Source organism: Chanodichthys erythropterus, chromosome 21 (genome assembly GCF_024489055.1).
Source record: "Chanodichthys erythropterus isolate Z2021 chromosome 21, ASM2448905v1, whole genome shotgun sequence".
NCBI classification, from domain to species: domain Eukaryota; kingdom Metazoa; phylum Chordata; class Actinopteri; order Cypriniformes; family Xenocyprididae; genus Chanodichthys; species Chanodichthys erythropterus.
This window is the reverse complement of record NC_090241.1, coordinates 18,338,711-18,366,200: the sequence shown is the minus strand read 5'-3', so window position 1 is coordinate 18,366,200 and position 27,490 is coordinate 18,338,711. Positions and strand designations below refer to the sequence as shown.

Genomic DNA, 27,490 nt, shown 5'->3' with positions numbered 1-27,490 from the left:
CATATATTAAAAATATAATAATAGTAATAATAATTAAAAAACAAATTCTGTGATAAGGAATAGTGAATAACATATTACATTTATATCTGTTCCTCATATGAAAATTAGGGATGTGCTATAAATCAGTACTATATTGGTTATTTGCCAATTTTAAAGATTATTTTATTCAGGCCTATTGCTGTTGGTCTATATTGGATGAATATTGGCTAATGTTGGATATTTACAGTAACTTTGCATGCTCATTTTCATTATTTGGACATTTATATTACCTTTGTCATCATCTAATGATCACTTAGAGATAATCTTTAGAAACATTAAAGGGTTAGTTCACCCAAAAATGAAAATTCTGTCATTTATTACTTACCGTCATGCCGTTCCACACCTGTAAGACCTTCCTTAATCTTCGGAACACAAATTAAGATATTTTAGTTGAAATCTGATGGCTCTGTGAGGCCTCCATAGGGAGCAATGACATTTCCTCTCTCAAGATCCATAAAAGGTACTAAAAGCATTTTTAAATCTGTTCATGTGAGCACAGTGGTTCGATATTAATATTATAAAGCAACGAGAATATTTTTGGAGTGCCAAAAAACACAAAATAACGACTTATTTAGTGATGGCCGATTTCAAAACACTGCTTCATGAAGCATCGGAGCACAAATGAATCAGCGTATCGGATCATGATTCGGATCGCGTGTCAAACTGCCAATGGCTGAAATCACGTGATTTTGGCGCTCCGAACAGCAGATTCAATACACTGATTCATTTGTGCTCCGATGCTTCATGAAGCAGTGTTTTGAAATCGGCCATCACTAAATAAGTCGTTATTTTGCTCCAAAAATATTCTCGTCGCTTTATAATATTAATATTGAACCACTGTACTCACATGAACCGATTTAAATATGTTTTTTGGTACCTTTATGGATCTTGAGAGAGGAAATGTCATTGCTCCCTATGCAGGCCTCACAGAGCCATCGGATTTCAACTAAAATATCTTAATTTGTGTTCAGAAGATTAACGAAGGCCTTACGGGTGTGAAACAGCATGAGGGTGAGTAATAAATGACAGAATTTTTGGGTGAACTAACCCTTTAATAACTTATCACTTTATTTTAGCAATGAAAAGGAGTGGCTTTATTAAAGCGCATGACAACAACATGATGTATAAAGTGGACTTTATTAACAAACACAGGAGAAATACCAAACCACGTATTACATAGACAAGAACCGACAAGGGAATGTGAACATAACAGGGACCTTAAATACAAGATGAACACCATGACTGACAGGCATAAACATTACATAAACAAGGTTAAAATTTACCAATGAAACCAGAACTAAACGAAGTAGCCAAAACAGGAACTAACAAAATAGAATAACAAAATAGTCCATAAACGTGACATAGACAGAGTTATTTTTTACAGCTGACTTTATTGTATATGCCCTTTCAGATGCAAAATTTATTGAAGGAGAGTATTTAAATGAATCATGCAAGGTGATTTACTAAGGTTTGCACTGGTCAATTTACTGATATTAGCACCATTATTTAACGCCCCCCAAAAAACATGTCTTAAACCAGACACTAATCTGCACTGCTCTTGGTAGACAGCGTTGTTCGTTATGGACATGATCCGGCTGTGTCTGTGTTCTTTCATTTGCAAGTAGTAAGTAGATCACGTGCAGAACATTCCAACCCCACCAGTGTTTTTTTTGGAATTGCGCTTTTACGCTAATTTGCCCTGTTAAGTAAATCTGGCCCTAGTTGCCTAAATTCACTTGTAGCTTTTCATTCGTTTTTAGTGTACAATTTCCAATTAATGACATAGTCGTATGAACAACTTTTATGATATTTGTTCTGTATAAATGGAATTTTGTCCTTTTGGCACTCGACAGCCCCTACAACAACACACCCGGCAATTTCTTGAATGCAATATTTGTGTTTTACTAGATATCCTTGACCATTCATCACACAGAATTTAAATGTAGAAATGGGTTGCCAACATTATTGTAAGATAAAATAATGCATTGGCTCAGGCCACCTCACAACTGCAATGGTGAGATTACTTGAACACTGATAGAAAGTGCATCCTTTCGTTGAAAGCAAATTCATTCTCCGCTAGTGCTTTTATTGCAATAGGAGTGCAGTCAATTGCGTCGATTACGTGCTAAAAATTGCCTTTTGAGTGTGACTTGAATTCAATATACAGAATGTTTTTAAAAGCATCTGTTCATTTCACCTCAGTTGCCAGCTATGCATGCCAACTATGCCGAGTGCATGTACGCTTGGGCAAACATTTGCATAATGGTATGTGCATGTCAAGTTTGTTATTTATTAATCCAGATGTGTTTATTACTACAGATTTTTCGGAGGGATTTCATGTTTGCTTTTATCCAGGAGACTCCTGGTCTTCTCAGTTGTAGCTCCCTGTGAACAGTTGACGGATCAATATAGATCCACAGATCAGTGGGATCTGAGGAACACATCATGGACATCTACAGTACAGAGGATTGACCTTTTTGTGACTGTGGTATAAAATTTCTATAGCACAAAAGAGCAGATAAGGACGACTAGCCTCCATTGAACAGCTGAGCCTCTAGAACGAAGCTTATTAAATGCACTGTCTCTGGCAAACTTTCAAAGATTCAGTTTAATTCATTATAGATTAGATGTCATTTATTAGTCAAGTCAAATTTATTTGTTTAGCACTTTTCTCAACACAAATTTTCAAAGCAGCTTTACAGAAAACCATGATGTTAATAATCACTTAATTTCCTCATGCCTTATAGTCACATTTAACAGCAGAACATCTAAATGATAATATATTAAACATTTTGCAATTATACAACCAACCAAGCAATAGCGATATGGTATTTAGTATATATCACCCTTCACAAGTATACTCTATGTCTGCAGATAAACTTTGATATACCTAAATTTATAGAGCTGTGCATATACAGTTTACATTTTGTGATGATATAAAATATTGTGATGATATGTGAGTATAAGTAGGATGTACTATATATCCAACTTTTAATATATTGGTGGGTGGTAATATTTTAAATTTTTCTATGATAAATTACTTTAAAACCAATGAAAACTATTATTCTTGATTTGCTTGACTACATTTTTTATTACACCGCATTCCAAATTATTATGCATATTTAATTTCATATCAGTAAGGTTTCAAACATTCAGATTTTAGTTTTTCTAAGAAAATGTATGTTTGTTTATTTATCCATGTCTTTTTAGATAACTGGCATCAATCTCAGACAAAATAATTTGCCAGGTCTACTTAGGTCTATGGAAACCCTACTTAGAGGTTGTTCTACATTATTAAGCAAGTCACAGTTCTCATGCCATATGGAGAGGAAGAAAGATCTTTCTGAAGATTAAAAGCATGAAATGGTGCAATGTTGTTCAAAAAGCATGAAAACTAATATTTTGTGAAACTGAATGGAGATTATCAAATTATCATAAAATTTCTGAGTGATTTAGAGCACAGCAAAACTCGGTCAGATAAAGTCTTATTAATGAAAGTTCCTGTCAAAAAAATTAATTCTATTAAAAGGGTAGCTATAAAAAAGCCAGCGTTGAGCAGCAAACAGGTATTTGAAGCTGCTGGTGTCTCTGGAGTCTCAAGATGCTCTCCATGCAGGCTGTCATTATTTTGTTTTTTTGTTGAATATTTTGTTATATTGTTAAATAAAGTTATTGTTTTTTTGAGTCACAAAAAGAATTCTCATCACTTCATAACATTAAGGTTGAACCACTGTAGTCCCATGAACTGTTTAAAATATGTCTTTAGTAGCTTTCTGGGCATTGAAAGTATTAATTATCTTGCTGGCAAAGGAGGCCTCACTGAGCCATCTGATTTTATCAAAAATATCTTAATTTGTGTTCTGAAGATGAACGAAGGTCTTAAGGGTGTGGAACGACATGAAAGTGAATAATTAATGATGGAATTTTCATTTTTGAGTGAACTAACCCTTTAAACCCTTATGAGTAGTTTAGCACAAAGTGGTAAATTTTCCAATCTGGCTGACTAAGGTGCATTCAAAGTGGCTGCACCAATAACTGACACAGTTTAAAATGAAACACAAATTCATGTGCTTGTGCGTGTAAATCTGACCATGTGTGACAAAAAAAAAAACAACAACATCAAAAAAAAAAAAAAAAACAGTTTGTCCCTCAATCCACTCTCACACAGCTGGTCATCAGCAGCGTGATCATACATCTGTTTTCTTAGTGATGTCAGTCCAAAAACAGGAGCAGTGAGGCTTTCAACCTGTCACTCTGTTTCTTGCTTTAAGTTTAAGTTTTAAGTTTTTGCTGCTCCTCCCTCAACGCCCTTCTCCATCTTTCTCTCTCTTGCTCTACTTTTCACATAAAAACTTGAAAGTGGTAATAAATCATTGTGAAATAAAAATAATCTTCAATTTAAAGGTGCAATATGTAAGACTTTTTCAGTAAAATATCTAAAAACCACTAGGCCAGTGTTATATATTTTGTTCACTTGAGATCTTACAATATCCCTGTCAGACACAGACGAGGACACAGATGAAGTAAGTGCAACAGTGTTTATTAACAGAGGTTTCAGACACAGGTGAAGACACAGGTAAAGGATCTTGACACGTAGAACTGGTGAATGGTATAACAATGTAAACTTTCCTTGGCAGATGATGATGGTGACACAGATGATGACGGAGGACTCAGGACTGGAGATGAAGACGATGAAGACAACAGTAGGTATAATGTTCAGGTAAGACGAGGTCGAGTGACGTGTAGGGATCGGTGCAAGACCAGACAATGAGTGAATGGGACTGGTGTGCTTATATGTGGCTCTGGTGATGATGCACAGGTGTTCAGTATTCCGGTGATTGTGAACGAGTGGGCGTGGCGTAAGTGTCCGTGTCTGAAGGTGCAGGTTGTGTAGCCGTGACAGTACCCCCTCCTCCACGGGCGGCTCCTGACGGCTGGGAACGACGGCGGCGACGGGGTCTACCACGGCTTCGAGGAGCGGGACGGTCGGGATGTTCCTGGTGGAACTCGGTAAGTAGACTGGGGTCAAGGATATCCTGGCGGTTGACCCAGCATCGCTCCTCTGGGCCATAGTTCTCCCAGTCCACTAGGTATTCCAGTTGGGACCCACATCGCCGCGAGTCAAGGATAGCTCTCACCCGGTAGATGTTGGTGTCTTCATCGATGGCAGGAGGAGGAGGTACGGCATCATCACCAGGCTCTGTGGAAGGAGGAGACAAAGGGTCAGTGAAGGGTTTGAGAAGAGAAACATGGAAGGATGGTGAGATGCGGTACTGTGCTGGGAGTTGGAGACGGTAGGTCACTTCATTCAGCTGCCTCTCGATGGTGAATGGTCCGATGTACCGGGGACTCAGCTTACGGCAAGGCAGCCGGAGGCGGATGTCCCGAGTGGAGAGCCAAACTTGTTGTCCTGGTTGATATTGAGGAGTGGGTCGTCGGCGGGCGTCAGCTTGCTCCTTGTGCCTCCGGACTGCCTGCTGGAGGTGCACGTGAGCTGAGTCCCAGACCCTCTCGCTCTGTCGGAACCAGTGATCTACCGCTGGGATCTCCGAGGGCTCACCCGACCATGGAAACAAGGGAGGTTGGTATCCTAACACACACTGGAACGGGGTGAGCCCTGTGGTGGACTGCTGGAGGGAATTCTGGGCGTATTCGGCCCAGGGCAGATACTGGCTCCAACAGTCCTGGTTACGGTGACAGTAGACCCTCAGGAACCTCCCGATTTCCTGGATTTTCCGCTCAGTCTGGCCGTTGGTCTGAGGGTGGTATCCTGACGAGAGGCTGACGGATACCCCTAGGAGGCAGAAGAATGCGGTCCAGACCCGGGAGATGAACTGTGGTCCGCGGTCAGAAACGATGTCTTCAGGTAAACCGAAGTGGCGGAAGACGTCGTGAAAGAGTGCCTCTGCCGTTTCGAAGGCCGTTGGTAGTCCCTTGAGAGGAATGAGCTTACAGGATTTCGAGAATCTATCCACCACAACGAGTATACAGGTGAATCCTTGAGAGGAAGGCAGATCTGTCATAAAGTCTATTCCAATGTGGGTCCAGGGTCGTTCTGGGATGGGCAGAGGCACAAGCTTTCCCTCAGGCAATCTCCTAGGGGTATCCGCGATGGCACAGACTGAGCAGCCCCTGATGTACCTGGAGATGTCCTGAGGCATGGATGGCCACCAATAACGTTGTTGAAGGAGCGAGAGGGTCCTTCTCCTGCCTGGGTGTCCAGAGCCCGGAGATGAGTGAGCTAAGTCCATGAGGGTGATACGGTGCTGAGGTGGTACGTATATCCTACCCTCTGGACCTCCCGGCGGAGCAGGTTGGAGGAGGTTCTCTTGTTGGATCTGTTGGTTGATGGTCCACTGGATTGGGCTTACGATCATGGCTGGAGGGAGGATAGGCTCTGGAGGTTCAGGATCGGGATCTGCTTGATGAAGACGAGATAGAGCATCGGCACGGTTGTTCTGATCTCCTGGACGGTAGGTGACTTTGAAGTTGAATCTGGTGAAGAATAAGGCCCATCAGGCTTGGCGATGGTTGAGTCTTTTTGCGTCTCGTAAATATTCAAGGTTGCGGTGGTCAGTGATAACTTCGAACGGTTCCTTTGCTCCCTCCAGCCAATGTCGCCACTCCTCCAATGCGAGCTTGATCGCCAGGAGCTCACGATTGCCAATGTCGTAATTCTGCTCCGCCGGGGATAGCTTCTTGGAATAGAAGGCGCATGGATGGAGTCGTGGAGGATCCCCCTGCCGCTGGGACAGTACCGCTCCGACCCCGGTGGAAGAGGCATCTACCTCGACGATGAACTGACGGTTTGGATCGGGATGGACCAGGATCGGAGCGGACTTGAAGGCGAGTTTCAACTGATGGAAGGCGTTCGTGGCCGTGGGGTTCCAGGACAGAGACTTGGGCCGGTTACGGAGAAGAGAGGTGAGTGGTGAACTGAGTATGCTGTAGTTGTTGATGAAACGGCGGTAGAAGTTAGCAAAGCCCAGGAATCTCTGAAGCTCCTTAATGGTGTTGGGTTGTTTCCAGTGAGTGATGGCTTCCACCTTCCCCTGGTCCATCTTCACACCATTGGAATCGATGACATATCCTAGGAACTGGACTGAGGAGGTGTGGAATTCGCATTTTTCCAGTTTAAGGTGGAGTTTGTGTTCACGGAGCTTCTGGAGGATGAGTTTGACATGGTTCACATGGTCTTCATTACGATGAGAGTAGATGAGGATGTCGTCGATGTATACAATGACGAACTTGTTCAGGTAATCTCGGAAAACTTCATTCATATAATTCTGGAACACAGACGGACTATTGGACAACCCATACGGCATCACCTGATATTCGTAATGCCCGGACGGGGTGATGAACGCTGTCTTCCACTCATCCCCCTTCCGTATGCGAATCAGGTTGTATGCACTCCTCAAGTCCAGTTTTGAGAAAATGGTGGCTCCACGTAATTGTTCCAGGGCAGCTGGGACCAGAGGAGGGGGATAGCTGAACTTAACTGTCTGTGAATTGAGATGGCGATAGTCAATACACGGCCGCAAGCCTCCGTCCTTCTTGGCCACGAAGAAGAAACTCGACGCGGCAGGGGAAGTCGATGGTCGTATGAATTCCTGCTGAAGAGCCTCTTGGACGTGCTCCTCCATGGCCTTCTGCTCCGGGATGGACAAGGGGTATACTCTTCCCTTTGGTAACGTGGCCCCAGGCAGGAGGTCGATGGCGCAGTCCCATGGCCGATGAGGTGGAAGTTGAGTTGCCAACCGCTTACTGAAGACATCCTGGAACGCCCGATAAGCTGAGGGAATGGTTACTTGGACTTGGGTTTCTGGACTTTCAACTGAGGTAGATTGGAGAAGTAGTGGTGGTTCTCTGGATGAAGATGATGATTGAAGAACTTTTACAGGTAAGGTGATGCAGTGTTCATGGCAGATCTTACCCCACTTTAGGATTTCACCAGTTGGCCAATGGATGTGAGGTTGGTGTTGGTTTAACCATGGGGGTCCCAGGATAATGTCAGCGGTTGACTCCTCCAGCACCATAAATGTGATGTCCTCCACATGCAAGTGACCGACGCGAAGGATGAGTGTGGGGGAGAAGTAACGGACATGACCTCGGCCCAGCGGCTTTCCCTGTATGGTCGTAATTTCCAGGTCGACGGGGCTGCGTTGACGTTTGGCATTCAGGAGATTGAGAGTTTGTTGGCTGATGAAGTTTCCCGCCGACCCGGAGTCGAGGAGGGCTTGTACTGAAACAGAAGATTGACCATGTCTTAGGTTCACCCAGGTTTTAGTTAAGCGTGCTGTTTGAGGAGGTAATTGAATGGTACTCACCGCTGGACGAGGAGGTCGAACTGGACAGGTGGGTAGTTGATGTCCATCTCCCCCACAATACAAACACAACCTTAAGTTGATGCGGCGTTGTCGTTCTGAGGTGGTGAGATGGTATGTATCAACTTGCATGGGTTCAGGTGCTGGAGGGGCGACAGATGGTGAGACGGGCGGAGGATTTACAGCGGGAGCGGTGTGACTGCAAGCAGCGAGTTGTTGGGAAACCCGGATGGATTTTTGGATAAGATTCTCTAACCCCAGGGAATCTTCATATACCACGATCCATTGTTTAACTTCTTCACGTAATCCATGACGAAAAGCGGTGATGAGAGCGGTTTCATTCCAGCCGCTTATATAAGCGAGGGTGCGGAAGCGCCCGGCATATGAACTTACAGTTTCATTCCTTTCTTGGCGAATGTTGAATAGCTGATCGTGAATGGATAAATCCGCTGTCTGCTGGCCGAAGACTTCCTTTAACTGGGAACAGAATGAGGATACAGAACCAAGGATCGCAGAATTTGCTTCCCATAATGATTGGGCCCATTGCAGGGCTTTACCTGATAATAGGTTAATGATGAACGCCACCCGGCTTCTTTCGGTGGTGAACAGATGAGCATTGGCTTCCAGGAAAAGAGAGCATTGTAGTAGGAACCCGCTGCAATCCTCCGCCGCGCCGCTGTATGTCGCTGGTTTGGCCATGGGACTCGCAGGGGCAGCTGAAGAAGTGAGCGTTGGAGTAGGTGTTGATGATGACGGTGTGGTGGTTGTGGTATTTTGAAGGAGTGAGGACCGTACAGCGTTGACCAGTTCCAGGAAGGGATCCGTGGTGCGGTCCCCGCCTGTGCCTGAAGAGCTCTGCATCTGGTCTGGTCTTCTGTCAGACACAGACGAGGACACAGATGAAGTAAGTGCAACAGTGTTTATTAACAGAGGTTTCAGACACAGGTGAAGACACAGGTAAAGGATCTTGACACGTAGAACTGGTGAATGGTATAACAATGTAAACTTTCCTTGGCAGATGATGATGGTGACACAGATGATGACGGAGGACTCAGGACTGGAGATGAAGACGATGAAGACAACAGTAGGTATAATGTTCAGGTAAGACGAGGTCGAGTGACGTGTAGGGATCGGTGCAAGACCAGACAATGAGTGAATGGGACTGGTGTGCTTATATGTGGCTCTGGTGATGATGCACAGGTGTTCAGTATTCCGGTGATTGTGAACGAGTGGGCGTGGCGTAAGTGTCCGTGTCTGAAGGTGCAGGTTGTGTAGCCGTGACAATCCCAAATGTTTCCAACTATTTGTAAATCGTGAGAAAATTGCAATTTTAACCAAGGCTTCAGGACGTGTGACGCTGTCGGCGTTAACTCTTCTCATTTACTTTGAATGGGTGACGTCATGCGTTGCCGAACTGAATTGTGGGTTCCGTCGTGTTGCTTCACTCGCGTTGCAAGCGGCAGAAGTTGAAGATTTCTCAACGTTTCAAGCGCCAACGCAGGCGTCAGCCAATCAGATCGCTTTATGCAAACACCCTAAAGCAGTCGCTAGCCAACTGCGTTCGAGCAACACTGGAAAGTAATGTGATTGCTGTTATCACTATAACAGTCGCGGCAAAACAAGCTTCAGACACGCCCTCCGTCAAGCGTTGACGCTGCCACCCCATGTGAATCCAGCGTGAAGAGTCGCCTGTCAATTGCGTCACTTTCGCGTTTTTCCTCGGTTTTACCCATGGTTTTATTTTGTATAAAAAATGGAAACATGCTTTAATATATTACACGTTTTAAAGACATTTTAATATATTCCACATTTTAATAGACAAGGGAACAACTGTTCTAATTAGGGATGGGCATGATTAATCGACGATCGATAATTGATCGTTAAGAATTTCGTCGATCACTTTAATTTGTTATCGATTAATGCATTTTTTGCATTGCGTAGTGTGAGTCTTGAAGCAATTAAATGAATTTCACTGTGTGGCAGCAATTAAACATTTTACCACCAGGGTGCAATATTTGACACCATACTCGGTTATCTGTGATCTTCCGTTTTGATTCTGAGGGAGAATCCCCCACCCCTGAATTGCACACCTACAGACTGGAAAGTGAACGGAATAAGGTTCCCCGGGCTGGCCAAGTTAGCGCGCAGGTACCTGTGCATCCCGGCAACGTCAGTCCCCTCAGAGCGGGTGTTTTCCGCGGCTGGACTGACGGTCACCAGGTTGCGGTCGCGTCTGACCCCAGATCATGTCAACATGCTTATATTTCTCAACAAAAATCAGTAGACTGGTGCAGAAGTTGTATGCGAGTTACTAAAGTTAGTTATTTTTCACGAGGCTTTAAGTAGCCTAATTTGTTAAGTTAGCCTAATTGTTAGGAAGGCTAATATCTGGCTCTTTCTTCTGGCTTGGATAGTTTTGAGTTACATTTTGACAAAACCTGTCAGATCTAAGTATTATTATGTTTTTTAAGTTATTGTTTAACATGATTCTTTTTTATTATTATTATTTTGGAACAAATGAGGTCTCTGTTTAGAAACGCCGGCTCGCAGCTGCAGGTTCCACTGCTTTAGAGCACCGCATATGCACGCGCATATGTTTGGTTTGCCTAACTGAATATAGTTTAACTGTCTGCCACAAGTTGATCTTGTAATAAAGGTCTCAACGAGGAAAAACACGCTGTGTTTTTGTATTCATTGCATTTTGTATTCATTGTATTCATTGCATTATAATTACACATGCATTATAAAAGTTAAATAATTAATTGTATTATAAAAATATTAATGATTAATCGATAGTCGATCATTAATTCTTCCGACGATCGACTAAGAAAATTTAATCGAATACCCATCCCTAGTTCTAATATATATTTATAGACAGAAAAATAATTGTTGTTATATAGCTCAACACGTTTAGTCTTATTGTTTAAATCTAATTTCTAGTTTTTGTGAGTACCATGCTTTACCATGCCTCAGAGAAAAACACTATTTTGTGAAGTAGCTAACATAGCATAATCAGATGCAGATTTATTTTCAGTAACAGTAATACAGAATTTTCTCCATCATATAATGTTTTAAAATTAATTGCATGCCATTTATCAACACAAGCCATCCAGCATTTAATATGATATTCTAAAATCGATCAGCTTACTGCAATGTGCAACAGTGTCTCACAGCAGCCGCCGAGCGAGTAACAGAGTAACGTTACATCATTTTCAACACACTCAAATGTATCTAATATGATAAACAGAGCTGCGTTACCTCATACTCATGACCGGAAAAGCAGAAGCGGCGCAGACGACTGTGGCATAATAAAAGTCTGTGAGGCGTGTGTTGCGCAATCGCTCCAGCGGCCTCGTTCAGCTCCCACAACACTCGGTCGTGCTCTGCTTCATACTACAGTAACGTTAATGATCACATCCATGAACATGATTTCTTCCCGAGTCCTATCCCTATTCTTTTGCACCGTCCATTGAGGCGGAGACACATGTCCCAAGATTCTGCGCTCAAACTTGGCGTCATCAAGCTACGCCTTTGCTTTGAACAGGCATCTAGCGACCTCTTGCGGACAGAATTCTTACATACTGCACCTTTAATAAATAAATTAACGTTTCAGACAATATTTTAATATTACATATGAGGAATATAATGTATTTTTTTTTTAGTTTACTCCAGTGACTCCTGCACTGCTATACACACTGTAAAACAAATTCTATTTTACTCAAATTGTGAGCTTTCAGTCAAACAAAATGTAATGAGTGATGTAAAGTGCTGGGTACTGCAAAATAAAACAAAGACAACTCTGCTTGCTGTTGTTTTTCATTAGAGTCTGATTCATTAACCATTAACTTTTATGTGCTGGTTATAGAAATCAACCAAAAAGACTTACAAATTCACAAGTTATCAGTCTGAATAATAATCATCTAAAGTAATGAATCATTTATTGGATATGTCAGAGTGATTATAAACATTATTCTTACTGAACTGCAAGTCATCTTTACTCACTAATGCCCGACTAAATGAACTGAGAAGTCACTTACTTTCATTGTATGCATTCTTTATTATAACCCACTATATCAAGACCCTATGTGTTTCCAAACCTGAATTTCTTCCATCTGTTTAACACACACACACACACACACACACACACACACACACACACACACACACACACACACACACACACACACACACACACACACACACACACACACACACACACACACACACACACACACACACACACACACACACACACACACACACACACACACAAAAACATTTTTCATAATATCTGCTTTTGTGTTAAAATTATGGAACAACATCTACTACATCTCATTTCTATAAAAACTAAATTCTGGTTTATGCTTTGTGCAGGCTTTAAAGCATATACATCAAAAGGGATTTCTGTGACAAAAATAAAAAGAAACCTCCCATGTTAAACAGTGTCAAGATGAAAACCCAAAGGTGTTGAGCTTTTCAAGGAAAGGCGGCGAGAAAGAGAAAGAGAGAAAAAGCGACGCCAAAGTTAAATATAGAAACTTGCACCGCTAGAGGAGTGCTCGCACAAAGAGATCCAGAATGAATTATTCATAAACATTTTAATTATTAAGCTTCACACACATCAGTTTTAAAACACAGAGAGTGGTTTCCAGCACAGCTTCCCAAAAGCCTCAAGATAAAAGGTGTTCTGATAAGAAAAAGAAAAATTGAATTCCTGTAGCTGCTAAAATGCCTATAAATAAAGTGTAACTGGCAAAATAAAACTGACACGCACACAAACAAAAGTTGTTGCTTGAGGTACCAAATGAGGAAGCAGCTAATTAAAAATCCTCATTTATGCTTCCGATACACTGCTCAGACAATACTGTCATACAGTCCATGACCTAAATTGAGAATATTAGCGTAAAACAGACTATAATGAAAATATACATCTAAAACTATACCAAAAAAAAAAGCAGCCATCATAGCCGAATCTCACACAGCAGACAGAATGTGCCCTTTAGACACAGTACACCAGTTGCGGTGCCCCTAGGGAGGATGGCAGGAGTTTGATTAGAATCAAACACCAATTAAAACTCCACCAGAAGAGAAATTAGCCACACTAATCTGCTTCACAAAGCACCACCTTGAGTGAATGTCAGGCCAAATCCTGTTTATCTGTTTATCTTTCTATTTGCATTTAATCAAAGCATACATTTTAAGAATGCGACATGCCCCAGGTGAGCAGACTCAAAGTATGCTGGCAGCTTAGCTGCATACAAAGTGCCTGTCTGACTGTGATTGTATAGTCACACCCTCCAAATCATATTACGAGGAATGGAGCACTGACCTGTAGATGAACATTTGTCAAATTCAACAGAATCAAATCTTGTCCTATGATTGAGTCGGGACTTATCCTTTGCTTTAGACCATGGCGAGTTGCCCGTTTGGCATCGATACCCCTGTACCCTGAAGACAAATGACATGCAGTGGTCCACAGCATTTCATTAAGCCATATTGATTGGAATGTAACAGCTCAATGCAGGACCTGAAGGAATGACGTCATTTAGCCGGCTCGTGAATAATCTGAGACACGTTAAGCGATCGTGAGGGCTAATGTTGGGGCATCTGGTCAATATCAGGAAGGCTTTAACGTGTTTACATTACACAACTACATTCATTGCCTTCAGCATGTGACAGGACTCTCAAGGCTACTTAGGGGAGGGGCGGAAAAAATAAAATGGTGTACTAACCATTAATCATTTTCTTGGCAACGCGGACAAGATGTCAATGATGGTTTTTAGTGATCCAGGTCATCACAGAATGTCAGGTAAGATTTATTCAGAAGCATCTGGGCTTGTTTATCTATTTATTGAAGACAACTTCAATACAGCAAGAACAGATGCTACTGAACAAATATTGCCAGCAACAACAAAATCAACCACTGGAGTCAACCACTGTAAATCTCAGTATGCATTTTATACCTAAATTTAAAATTCAGACTCAATCACATGGAATAAAGGGAATGAGCACCTGTATACATTCCTGGGCAAAAAAAAACGACTTTGTATTGTGCGAGGCTGCCTCCTTGTCATTTCTGACTTATAACAAAAAACAGAACATTGTCTAAAAGCTGCTATGTGACAAGGTGTACAGAAAACAAGCTAAAAAAAAAAAAAAAAAAAAAAAAAACAGAACCAAAAACCCAGAAGTTTTTATAAGCTGTCAACCCAAAAAATGAGTGTTTAAGGACTAAAAAGTGGATACAGGCGATTGAGACAGAGCGCGACATGTCATATTACTATGAGAACTACGCCCATTGGAGGGTAAGCAGTGACAGGAAATATAATATATAAAACTGACATTTGGATATTTGACTAAATGTTTACTGCACATGTAGGCTTACTGAGGCATACACAGTGTCAGGATCCCAGAAGTAACCCATTCTTCCTGCTGATGCTTTACGTCTATAAAAACTTAGTTCTGGGTTTTGTAGCTTGTTTGCTGAACACATTGTCACACAGCAGCTTTAAGGCATTGTTCTGTTTTTTGTTATAAGTCAGAAATGACAAGGAGGCTGCCTCACGCAATACAAAGTCAATGGAGACGGTTGGATTGCATTTACTTAATGTTTGCTAATTTCTTGACCAATAATTTCTGGTTAAGACAACCAAAAGCTTAGTCTTTAGCCATTTTGGACAAGGCCCCCTTTTGACGGGAAGTGTACTGTATCCAGTGTATACAGCGTTGGTGATTATAATGTGTTCTATTTGCTTTTGACATGACAAATTCGTGTCCGGTATTTACATGTATGTGGTGCGATGACATAAAACTATTCGTCTATTCGTATATGCAAATGCCTGTGTGATGTCACAAGTCCCCCAATATCCAAACAAGTTTTCTTTGGAGCTTGATTAAATAAATGCTTTTTCATAATGAGGAGGACGTTTTAAGCTTTGAAACTTGCAGGATGTTTTAATTGTATACAAAGACCTCTTATATAAAAAAAAAAAAAATCAAGGCAAATTTGATTTCTCATATCATGACTCCTTTAAACTAATCCCTTTTAGTCACTCAAACATAAAAGAAACAGGTATGATTTCTGTAATAGTTCTAGTAAACTTGTTTTTAGTTTCAGTTTTATTTAAATGAATATTGCTTCCACAGCTAGCCATATAATCATTTAAATAAAATCAAATATATGCAGATAGTTCATAATAAACTATGATTTTTTGAGTACAGAAATCTAACTTGTTTCCTACCTATATACCTATATGTATGTATGACTGACAATATGGATCACATTAAGTTTATTAGTTTGTTTATTCTAAAGTTGTGTACTAAATGAATGGAAATTTTGTATGAATTTCAAAAACATAAATCTTAAATTTAGGCCCAATTATTTTTTAAGTCTGCATGTATTTATATGCTCTTTTATGTCAGTAGTTACACTGAAAATTAAGACTCATTGGCCGGTTTTGATGATACTATTATGGGTTCAATCATTTGCCAAATTATTAATTTGTTGCATTGCATGCTATTGATGATAATATATAATATATTATGATAAAATATTTCTATTAAGTTGTCCTCAATAATAGCATGCAAACATACAGCATAATCTGTGTAGTCTAATTCACTAAAAAATGACTGAACTGAACTGGTTCTTTTTAATGAATATGACAAAATTAAGTTATCTTAATGACTCACTCACTAATTCAGTTAAAGGGATGTTTGAAAGTAAATTTGACTCACTCAAAAGTAATTACTTTGAGTTAAATCCAACTCAAAATAAGAACTGATACAGTATTTGTCCTTTTAAAAGGTTTCCAAGGTTTCAAATTTGTGAGACTGAAATTAAAGCTGCAGTCCGCAATTTTTCCACTTTGTCTCCATCTCTTGTTTAAAGCCTGCAATTGCAGTCATATGCGGAACAGTTATCTGTACGTGCGTTGTGCATCGGCACAGCTCATCAGTCACTGCACCGATGTGGATACTGAACTTGATCTTGAAAGTATGACCAATATAAGAATTTTCACTGGAAAATATCAGCTGAACAAGTAAGTAACATGTCTGCCACTTTTGTTCTGACCAACTGAGGGGAAAAGCATTAGGCCTACAATAAATCATGCTGCCAATAGTGATTAAATCTAACGATCGCTTAGCTCGGATCATGCCAAACCGTGCAAATTATTATTACTGTTTTATTGTTCTCAAATTGTTAATGTTAACAACATCAGCATTGCGTGACTATGTGTATATTGCGTATATTGTGTGACTGTGTATCTTATCCTCTCTATTGTAGCTTATGATACTCTGAGCACTGCCTATAACTTTTATTGTGAGCACTTTTTGTCTATTTGCCTCGTCATGACGACTCGCTTGTTGTATTCCTCACTTGTAAGTCGCTTTGGATAAAAGTAAATGTGTTTATGTAAATATTAGCGTTACCTGTAGATTTCAATTTCTGTAGCCACTCCACAGTCCAACGTCTTTTGCTTTTTGACTACGGCTGAATCTCCAGTTCTCACTGATTATTGTCATTTGGATCTTTCTGGGTTACAATCCGCCATCATTTAATTATTTCAGCTGCTGTTTGAAAAGGCTATAAATGATCTGCTACAAGCAGCGTCCTCACGTGATAAAACTGACTAGCCTGTACGGGGCACCTTCCTTTCTGTTTACGAACTGCTGCATGCTCAAATTTCCTGTGGAAATCCGCCATGTCGCTCTTATTATAAAACATTATTACAAGCTTACCGTTGTGAATCGAGACAAGAAAATTAGATAGTTTTGAACACTGGCTGGTTATGTATTTGCTCAAAAATTGATTTTAGATAATTTTTAACCAAAAAAAGACTGCAGCTTTAAAGATAAACCTTAACAGCAGAGTCTTTTACCTTAAAAACAAAAACAAAACTATTTTTGAGAATATAGTGAGTGAATATAAATAAGAATATAGACAAATTATGGTGCTGCTAAAAACATCCCCTAGGAGAAACTGTTTTGTGCTTCAATAAGCTTTAATACTTGGGTGAATAAAGATTCACAAAACATTTTGTCATTTCATTCTCTCATTCTGTTCCAAAACCTGCTGTGCTGCCTCATTGGCTACTGCCTAGACAGCTGCTTACTAAGCATTCTAAATGAAATGGAATATCAGTGGCAGATTTGGAATACATAAACTGCAAGTCCACTCTTCATAAATGTCATAAATGTCTACCTCCAATAGCTGTTCTCACGTGAAAGCGTCATGAGAAGAATGCATAACGCTCTAAAAACAAATGTTGACAACACAAATTTTGGGTAAAAAAAAAAAAATCAGTAATTGTTTTTTTAAACAACCTAATCGCAATGCATGATGGAATTGCATTCTTTTTTAGAAGATATATTTAATGCCGCCTTAGAATTTGGACAAAACAAGGTGTATAGGAGGTAGTTGCTTAATTTTTGGAATAGCCTTCATGTCAAAAGTGTGCCTATGATGCTGTCTACAGAGGCAGCTCACTAGATTTTGAAACGAAGATTCTGTGTCTTCTCTGCTCCCTGGTTGTGATGAGCAGAAAACAGTCACACTCCAGTGCCCCGTGTTGAGTGGCAGCTCAGTCAGGCAGGACAGCACAGCTCTCCCCCTGGACCCCAGCAGCATGTCCAAATCTCACTCTATCTGCAGCCAAACGGCCATCACAGCAAAACAACCACAAACTCAGCAAGTCAAGCTTATTTTTGGACAGGCAGTCAGTCTCTGCTCTTCCTTTTCATTCGCTTTATTCTCTTCTAAATTCGTTGCTCTGTTTCTTACCCCAACTTTTTCTGTATTCAAATCAAATATAATATAAAGTGTGGTGATGCTCCTTATTCCCTTGGCTTACTTAAAGTGGAAAACTATGCTAGAAACATGGCAGAATGTGTCATTCCGGCATTTTCTCGATGACTTAAAGCCCCAGTGAAACATGTAGTGTGTGTTTAATACAGCTGACTGTTCAACCACTTCTAATGAAGAGTGAAGGTCTCAAGAGTCCTACTAAAGAGAGAAAACCTGAAGCACCCTGCTATGCTGCGCCCTACTCAATCAAACATCATAAGGCTAATAGAATAAATAATTTGTAATTAACACTGTGAAAACATACACAGACATTAGTGTGTGCACACACTCACAATCTCATGGACGGAAATCTACATTAACACCAGAGGTTCAAGGTTTCTTCCGCATGCAGCGAGTTCTAAAACTAAGAAAATGTTTCTGGAATTGATGTGTCCTTCAAGCAGAATTGAATATATCATAATTTCAAGTATACATGCACATGACCACGCAAAGTCATGTTTACCAAAAGGAAACTAGATATTCCCAATGAAACCCAATGAGTTGGCAGGTGGGACGTAAGGAGATGGTAGAAAAGATGTCAGGAATATATAGTAGTGAATGGTTTTGTTGAGTAGACAGTACACAAATGTAAAGGTAACTCATTATTTATGGTTAGATTTATGCAAACAAATTAATAATTTATTATATCATTGTTAGATCATCGATAAAGAAATCAAATAGGTTATGTGCAGGAAGATTCATTTTACCATTGTATATTTATTTTGGTTTGACTATTTTTTCCAACCAAGTCATAATAACGGGAACCCGGCGAACATTCAACAAAACTTTAATACAAAATAAATAAAGAACAAAACAAAAGTAATGCCGGCAGACCTTCGCGGACGTCTGCCGGCCACACAAACATAATAAAACATAAAATAATATCCAGGCCTGGTCCTCTCTCGTCCTTCACGGTCGTCGCTCCTCCTTTTATGCTCCCGGAGCTCCTCCGTGAGAGACTCAAGGCAGGTGCGCCTCCCAGGTGATGCTCGTTAACTCTCGCGCCACCGGCCTCGCGCTGTTCCCTCACGGCTCTAGCCCGCCCTGGTTGCCACACCCAACTTGTAAGTAGAAGAGTCCAAGTTGTTCTTGGAGGCAGCATTAGTTCTCATAAATCAAAGATGACTGCATCCAGGTTGCTTTACTTAAGGAGTTGTATGTGCCAGCCAAGCAACTGCTATTAAAATGAATAGGAATGGTTAAATAAATAAAACAACAATTGTTTCATTTTTTTAGGAGAAAAAAGTTGATATGTGACTATAACTGAGAACACATAACTGATTTATGACAGAGCAACCTCTGAGCAATACAATTTTCCTCTGGGCTATTTTGTTATGATTCTTTGATGGTTTTATATACCACCAACATAAATTGCAAGCAACAATTTCAGAAGAATGACTTTCATTTTCCAAATAGAGGAGTGTCTGGTAGCTGAGGTCTATAGTGAAAAACGCCAGCTTTTGTTCTAAATAATCATTTTCTGCTCAAATTTTTCTTCAAATGCTGATTTAACAATGACTCAAACAGCGATGAATCCATATAAGATGGAAAGTCATAAATATGCAGATGTGTCTCTCTCATTTTGCATAGAGCAGAAGACTGACAGATGATAGGAGTCGGGGTGATGCTCTCTGCTCTTCTGGCACATGTTATCATGAAAGCCCACTGCCAGACATCTTAAGGTCAATCTCAGTGTTGAGGAGCAGCTTGATTTGAGCTTATTCAAGAATATGTAAATTAGAAAAGAGCTGGTATCGCTTCCTCTCTTTAGTGTAACTGTAGAGAGTAACAGCTCATTAAGATGCCTTTTACTTCTCAAAGGTGACATTGATGAGGCAATATATTTTATTCATATGCAGATGACAAAAGAAACTGTTTGGTTTCAGTCAGATTCAAACGTCATCAATGAACCTTCTCAAGCAAATGAATATGACAGCATGGCCACAGCCATTAACGTTGGTCTGAAATGAGGTTCTGAAATCTCAGCTTCACTGAATGCCTTTGATCCCTCATGTAAAAATAAGCATTTGGGGAATGGATTTGACAATGAAAATAGTTGAATTTGATTTGTGACATTTCTCAATTGTAAAGCACTTTCTCCTATCCCAGTTTAATGTGATGAAACTAATATATATATATATATATATATATATATATATATATATATATATATATATATATATATATATATATATATATATATATATATAATGTCACATGATCCTTCAGAAATCATTATAATATGCTGATTTTCTGCTCAAGAAACATTTCTTATTATATTCAATGTCAAATACAGTTGTGCTGCTATTTTTGTGGAAACTGTGACATTTTTATAAATAATTTAAAGTCATTATTGTGTTAAATGAGAAAAACATCAAATAGGTATTACAAAAATTCTGTTGAATCAAATAAAAAAAGCTAATTTATTATACATAAACTTTTAGGTTTCAACTGCCATGAGGGTAAGTAAACGATGACAGAATTTTCAGTTTTGGGTGGCCAATACCTTCAATGGGTTTATTAATAAGGAAATATGATTTAAAAAAAACAAAAACAAAACGAAATTATGTAATAAACTAAAACTGCAGTAGGTGGTGGTAAATGTCTAAATATGCAAATCATTGAGTCATTAATTCATTCAATTCATTCAAACAGCTGATTCTTTCAGCAATTAAGTAAATGGCTATCTTTAGACACAGGAGGAGCCGGCCCAGAGACACCCCACAGTGCCCAGAACCTCCAAGTGCAAAACTCTTCGGCTCCAGGCAGAGTAGCTCAACAGCATCAGATCAATAAGGATGCAGCAAGAATCATTACCGCGACAGCAAAGGGAGATGCAGATAAATGCCTTGAGATGGTGACCACAATCATTGTCAGTTTTGCAATAGAGAGGTTTGGCGTTGAAGAGTGCAAGACCAGCAGACTAAACTACACCATGAACTGAAGGGCAGACAAGATCCACCAGCTGCGGCAAGAGCTTTAAGCTTTGGCAAGACAGTTCAAGGTAGCAACTGAGGAAGAGAAACCCCCGCTCGCAGAGCTCCGTCATAGCATTAGGAGAAACTCGTGACTCTGCATAGAGCAGAGTGGAACAGAAGGCAGCAGAGAGAGAGAGAGATCAAGGAAGTGAGCCGCATTTATAGCCAATCCTTTTGGGTTCACAAAACAGCTTTTGGGGCAGAAGTGAAGTGGTCGTCTGACTTGTTTCCAGGGTGCACAACACCCTGAGTGACCCTGAAAGGGAGCAAGAGCTTGGGCCCCTCAGAGCCCTGCTGGACGTACCATCTTCCAAGGTGGACCTTAACACCAGAGAGGTGGTTTCAGCAGCCAGAACCAGCTCCACTGCAAGACCCAGTGATGAACCCTACAAGGTGTATAAGCATTTCCCTGAGCTCCTCAAGATCCTATGGAAGATCTTGCAAGTGGTGTGGGGCAGGGGCACAGTAGCAGACCAGTGGAGGCATGTGGAGCGGGGCTGGATACAGAAGGAGGACAACTCGACCAAACTCGAGACATTCAGGTCCATCTTGCTTCTCAGCGTGGAAGGGAAGATCTTCTTCAGTGTCCTAGCCTGAAAGATGTCAGACTTCCTCCTCAAGAATGGCTACGTCAACACCTTTGTGCAGAAAGGTGGCATTCCAAGAGTGCCGAGTTGCCTAGAAAACACTGGGGTTGTCACGCATCTGATCAGAGAGGCTTGCGAAGGAAAGGGAGACCTTGTGGTGCTTTGGCTTGACCTCACCAATGCTTACGGCTCCATTTCCCACAAGCTTGGATTGCCACCACATTCCTAGTAAGATAAAGGACCTCGTCCTGAACTACAACAGGAACTTCAGGCTTAGAGACCGGGTGCAGTTATTCTCTTTGCCCTTGTCATGAATATGGTGGATGTCATGAATAAGACAGCAGAAGTGGAGTCCAAGACTGGAGTTATGGATGACTGATGGATCACTGTCACCACACCATCAGTTCCAGGAGGCCAGTGTATTTTTCAGGGCCAGGAAAAATTTATATCCTGGGCAAGGATTGGGTTTCAAGCCTAACAAGTTCAGGTCCACGGTGCTGAAAAGGGTGAAAGTAGTGGACAAGTTCCGCTTCCAGGTGGATGGTATTGTAATTGTAATGAGCAGACTCATGGATTAGAGTTGATTCTGAAACAGACTCATGGGCTGGAGTTCTGATGGACCAGAACTCTGGAGTGGATTTTGAATTGGTTTGGACAGTAGCTGATTCTGGATTGGTTTGAACTGATGCTGACTGTAGATTGGCTAGGACTGAAGCGGACTCTGATTTGTCTTGGACTGGAGTGGACTCTTGATTGGACTCAGGGATAACAGGAAGAATGAGCGGGCTTTCAGGAGTGGTTCTGCTGAGTAGAAGAGCATAGAGAATGTACTGCTCCAACGTGCAGCCATGCACATCCCACGGCATCCTAGAACGGAAAAGTTCATCCAAACCTCTATGGAAAATAAACATAAGCATATCATCATCCAGGTAGACTGTAAAAGCCAGCTCCAGGAAATCCCCAGCAAACTCCTCAACTGGACGTCCATTTTGAGTGTGGGAGTACAATAGATCTATCAGGTGGAGAAGTATGCTCATGCTGCAATCGGATGAGGTCTGGTCTTTCGACAGGAGACACAGACTGGAGTGATTGGTAAGTATAAACACTCAAACTCTTTATTGAAACAATAAGGTGAAGTAGGCAAAGTGAAAACAACAGGCAGCAATGACAGGTGAGGATCCACACACACACGTTAACAGTCAGTGATTATCACGGTTACTTTCCTTTGCCTTGTAGGTATTCCATGTGGGAACAGGAGAACGTGGATGAACAGGAACAAGGAGACTGAAGAGGAGACAGGAATGAGGGGCAGGACACAGAGGTGAGTATACTTCAGGTAAGTTGTGATCCAAACAATAGCAGTCTTAGCATTCGACGAGACCATCCAGTGTGTGTGTGTGTGTGTGTGTAGAGTGTCCTTATATCTGGTGCTGTGGTGATGAAGTGATTGACAGCAAGTGATGATTGTGGAATGCATGCAAGTGTTGGACCAGGAAGGATTCTGGGAGATGTAGTGCTGAAGGTGACAGGCATGGTGATTGGAGATCGTGACCCACATGACATGTTACAACTTAAACTAGCCTTGCATTGCTCTAAAAAGATCAAATTATCTAACAATATAATAGACATAATGCTTTTCATAAAAGATGTATATTCAAGGCATTGAATAATTACAGTTTATTACATTATTTTTTATTGAATTATTAATTTATTTTTAATTAAATAAATAGATCCTGACAAAAAAAGAGCAACAGATCATTAACTCAGATGTAATATCTCTATATAATTATCTATACAGAAATATCTATATAGGTAAACACAAACCATTTTAGCAAGAATAAACACATGGAGCAAAACAGCACTCCGATTTGAGATTCCAGAATCTATCATCTCGTCAGAAAGCACAACAAAGCCTGTTCACAAAGCACTCGTGTAATCTTATTACAGTATGACACTGTAGCAGTGCATCATGCTTAGTTTGGTTTATGACACAAACATCATCTTAACGTTACACACATTGTGAGAGTGAAGATCAGGGGGCTGGTTGGAGCTTAACTCCAAATTCAGTGTTTTAAGCTATTGGTACAGTGTCAGTGTGGAGGAAAACTGTAAGGGTCTATTATTTAATTATTTACACAGCACATTTATATAACAAAACATTAACAATAGTTTGGATAAATAACAAATATTAATCCATTTTTGTTGGCTGATGAGGTTTTCTTTTGGCATAAAAATGTAAAAATGTACTCTCTGTCCTACTAAAGTTTAAATGCAGAGCCCACAATGGTAGTGCGGCAGAATGGAGAGGATATAAAGAGAGAGAGAAAGGCGAGATCAAGGCCAGAGAGACTTCAGAGAGCTTTCATCATGCATATGTGTCTCAGACGTTTGGAGTATTGTGACAGTTAGAACCTGTAGTGCACTAAAGCTGTGACTCAGCTCAAACACAAAGACATCTAAATAGACACATGCCTACAGAGCATTTCAGCCTGAAAAAACACGACACGTTCACATCATTTCAGTGTCCTTCAGGTTTTATGGGTTATAAACCATGCAGATAAGTGGAATGGAAACATTCAAGTCTAATACAGATGCCTTAGACACTTGGACATAACAGCACTTTGAAAGAATGCCACAGACACATACACATGGATGATTTTCAATGAAGGGCACTTTTGACTGCTTGAAAATACTTTGACTACTTGACGACTTTATGGAGAAAAGTTAATTGTCCTTTAAAAACCTTGGTGTGACCATAATGACAATAGTATTAGGAACAGTGATTCTTTGTTGTGAAACACTGCAATCTGTACACAATAATATATTATTGTGTACAGTTTGCAATGTACACAATAATACAATAATACTACTGGGATCGTTATTGCATCAATTCATTTGGTATATTGCAACATAAAGCAGAAATGGCATCCAAGATGTTTATTAGCAACACGGATGTGAAAAATGTGCAAATAAAAGCATTGTTTTAAGAGTATGATTAAAAACAATAGTTATTAATAAAAGAGTCTAAAAACTAGAACTGGTCCCAATATACTTCAAGTGAAATCGAAGAACGAACAGGTGTGACGTCATATAGAACAAAATCAGGCTAAAACGGAGTTCATTTGGAGTTCAAAGCAGCCTGTTTTCCGGGAAAGTTCGCTCCGACCGGTGGCAATTACATAATAGGTAGGAGGTGTGTGCTGAGGCTCTACCTACTTTGTCATGGAAATCTTTTCCTGTTCATTTAATTTGTTCAGACCATCAAGGTCAGATGCAAGTAAAAACATGAACACTGGAGAACTGCTTTATTGTAGAAATTGAAAATGTAATTCTAATCAAAAGAGACACTGTTTTTTCATGCTTTTGCTGTGAGTATATTGGTGCCTTAAGGTAATAAAACAGCTCCAACTTCCAACAACGGAGGCCAGAGTTTCAGTGTGAGTTTTCAATACTAACATTACTCACAAACTTCACTCACAAACACAATCAGTCCACTAGTGCCCATTCCAACTGGTGATGGTTATCTTATATACAAATTTCTGTAGGTCCTATTAATTAGAACACACCATTTTTATAAAATCAACTCTTGCCTTATTCCACTCCATACACATGATTAAGAACAAGAGCTAAAACAAATGTCAATAAATACAATAAATAGGATGCATAAACAAAACACTTGCACAAACATTTCATGTGAAGGCCAAGCCCACTTTGCTAAAACAGGAAATTTAAAACAGTGAACCCCAAATAAATATTTTAAAATAAACAATACAAAAGAAAAGTACGATGGAAGACTGGTGTATTCTATCCATCACAACTGAAAATATGTTTTTAAAATTTCTTAGAAAAAGTCAAAATTATTAAGTTCAAATGCTAGTTAAAGCTAAAAATAATAAAGCTTTTACAAACTATATTTTTATAATTTTCTCTATTTTTTTTCATTTGTGTAATGAAAAATAAGAATCAATCCTTTTTTGCGTATTGTGATGCATTTCAAAGTGTAACAAATTATTGAAAAATTTTAAAATGTAGGGAAAAGACTTGGTTCTATGCATTGTTTCACAGATATTTAGTTTTTTTGTTATCTTAGTTTAATTTTCATGGACTTTTAGTTTGTATTTCATCAGTTTCCTGACTTCCTTTGTTTGATTTTCCCACCACTTAGTTGCCATGGTTACTGATATGATTAGTTCTCTTATGCTGCATTCCGATTCGCATACTATCCGTCCTAAATAGTATTCGAAATTAGAATTAGTATGTCCCAAATCATAGTTTGTAGATTTCAAAGTCAGCTAATTAAAACATAGAATATTGCCCATAACACATTGCGCTGTGGACAAGGATTTGATTAGAACTACAAATACGAATGAAAGGGCCCTTGCACCCGGGCTCACCGCCACCCGTTGGCCTCAAGAATACAGCGAACAGTGGGCGACATGCATGTGAGTGAGTAAATACAGGAGAATTATGGCAAAATCATGTAAAAGTGACACTTCCTGCTGCCAACAGGTGGCGCTACAGCTAACTGAATATTGTCAAATAGATGTCTTTAGGCCAGGACTTTTATCACTCATGTGAAGTTTGGGGCAGATCAGACATAGTATGCCTGAGTTACAACAGCTTCCTCTGTCATGGCGAAACATCAGACTTAATCAGACATGCCCTTCAACGAAAACTCAAGATCTTTGCAATTTAACATCTCAAAGGCCTTAAGAATAGACTGGCTATATATGATGTTGATCTGGTTTAATCTCTATGAGGAGTTAATCACAGTGTAAAACATGTAATTTCCTGTTGCCCCCAGGTGGCGCTATGACTGTAACTGAATATTGTCATATAGATGTCTTCAGGCCAGGACTCTAATAAAACACGTGAAGTTTGGGGCAGATCAAACATTGTATGCCTGAGTTACAACAACTTCCTGTTTCATGGCGAGACATCGAACTTTGTCAGGCCGCCACGGACACGGCCTTCAGTGAAAACTCAAGGTCTTCGTAATTTAACATCACAAAGACCTTTAAATTAGACTGACCAAATATGATGTTGATCTGATTAAAGCTCTAGGAGGAGGAGTTTAAGTACAACATGTGGAAATGGCAAAAACTGCCAAAATTTGTAGAGAAAATTCTAAATATCTCACTTCCTGTTGGGTTTACAAACTTTGCACCCGGGGGCTTTTTTGTAGGTATTGGGCTGTTACATCTGTCTACCGAATTTCATATCTGTATGTCAAATGTAGCACGAAGGGCGCTTAATTGAAATTTTGTAGGTGGCGCTATCGAGCCATTTTGCCACACCTAATTCTGAAACCCATATTAGATGTAAATTTTCACCACTTCTGACGCGTGTGCAAAGTTTCATGAGTTTTTGAGAACGTTTAGGCCCTCAAAAATGCGATTCATTTTGGAGAAGAAGAAGAATTGGCTGAGCAATTCCAATAGGGTCCTCACACCATCGGTGCTCGGGCCCTAATAAATGTGTAAGACTGATGGTTAAGCAGAGCGGTTAAGATAAAGGGGCTTGAGTGATTAATAATCAGCATCTAACCTGACGAAAAGATATTTATTAAATGTTATCAACATTATATTTCATCTGCAGCAGCATTGTGAACTTTTATAATGATGCGTTTGGTCATTAACTTTTAAATGCATCATAATGCAAAGATGAGGAGAGTTCTCTGCATGAAAGACTCATGACTGGCAGATCAACATGCGACTA

The 27,490-nt window shown here is 40.1% G+C and overlaps 1 protein-coding gene across 5 annotated transcripts in view; it reads right to left on the bottom strand.

Annotated features, from left to right (window-relative positions):
• rab6ba (RAB6B, member RAS oncogene family a) overlaps positions 1-27,490 on the bottom strand; it is a 131,209-nt gene that overhangs the window by 45,426 nt on the left and 58,293 nt on the right. The window lies entirely within an intron of this gene.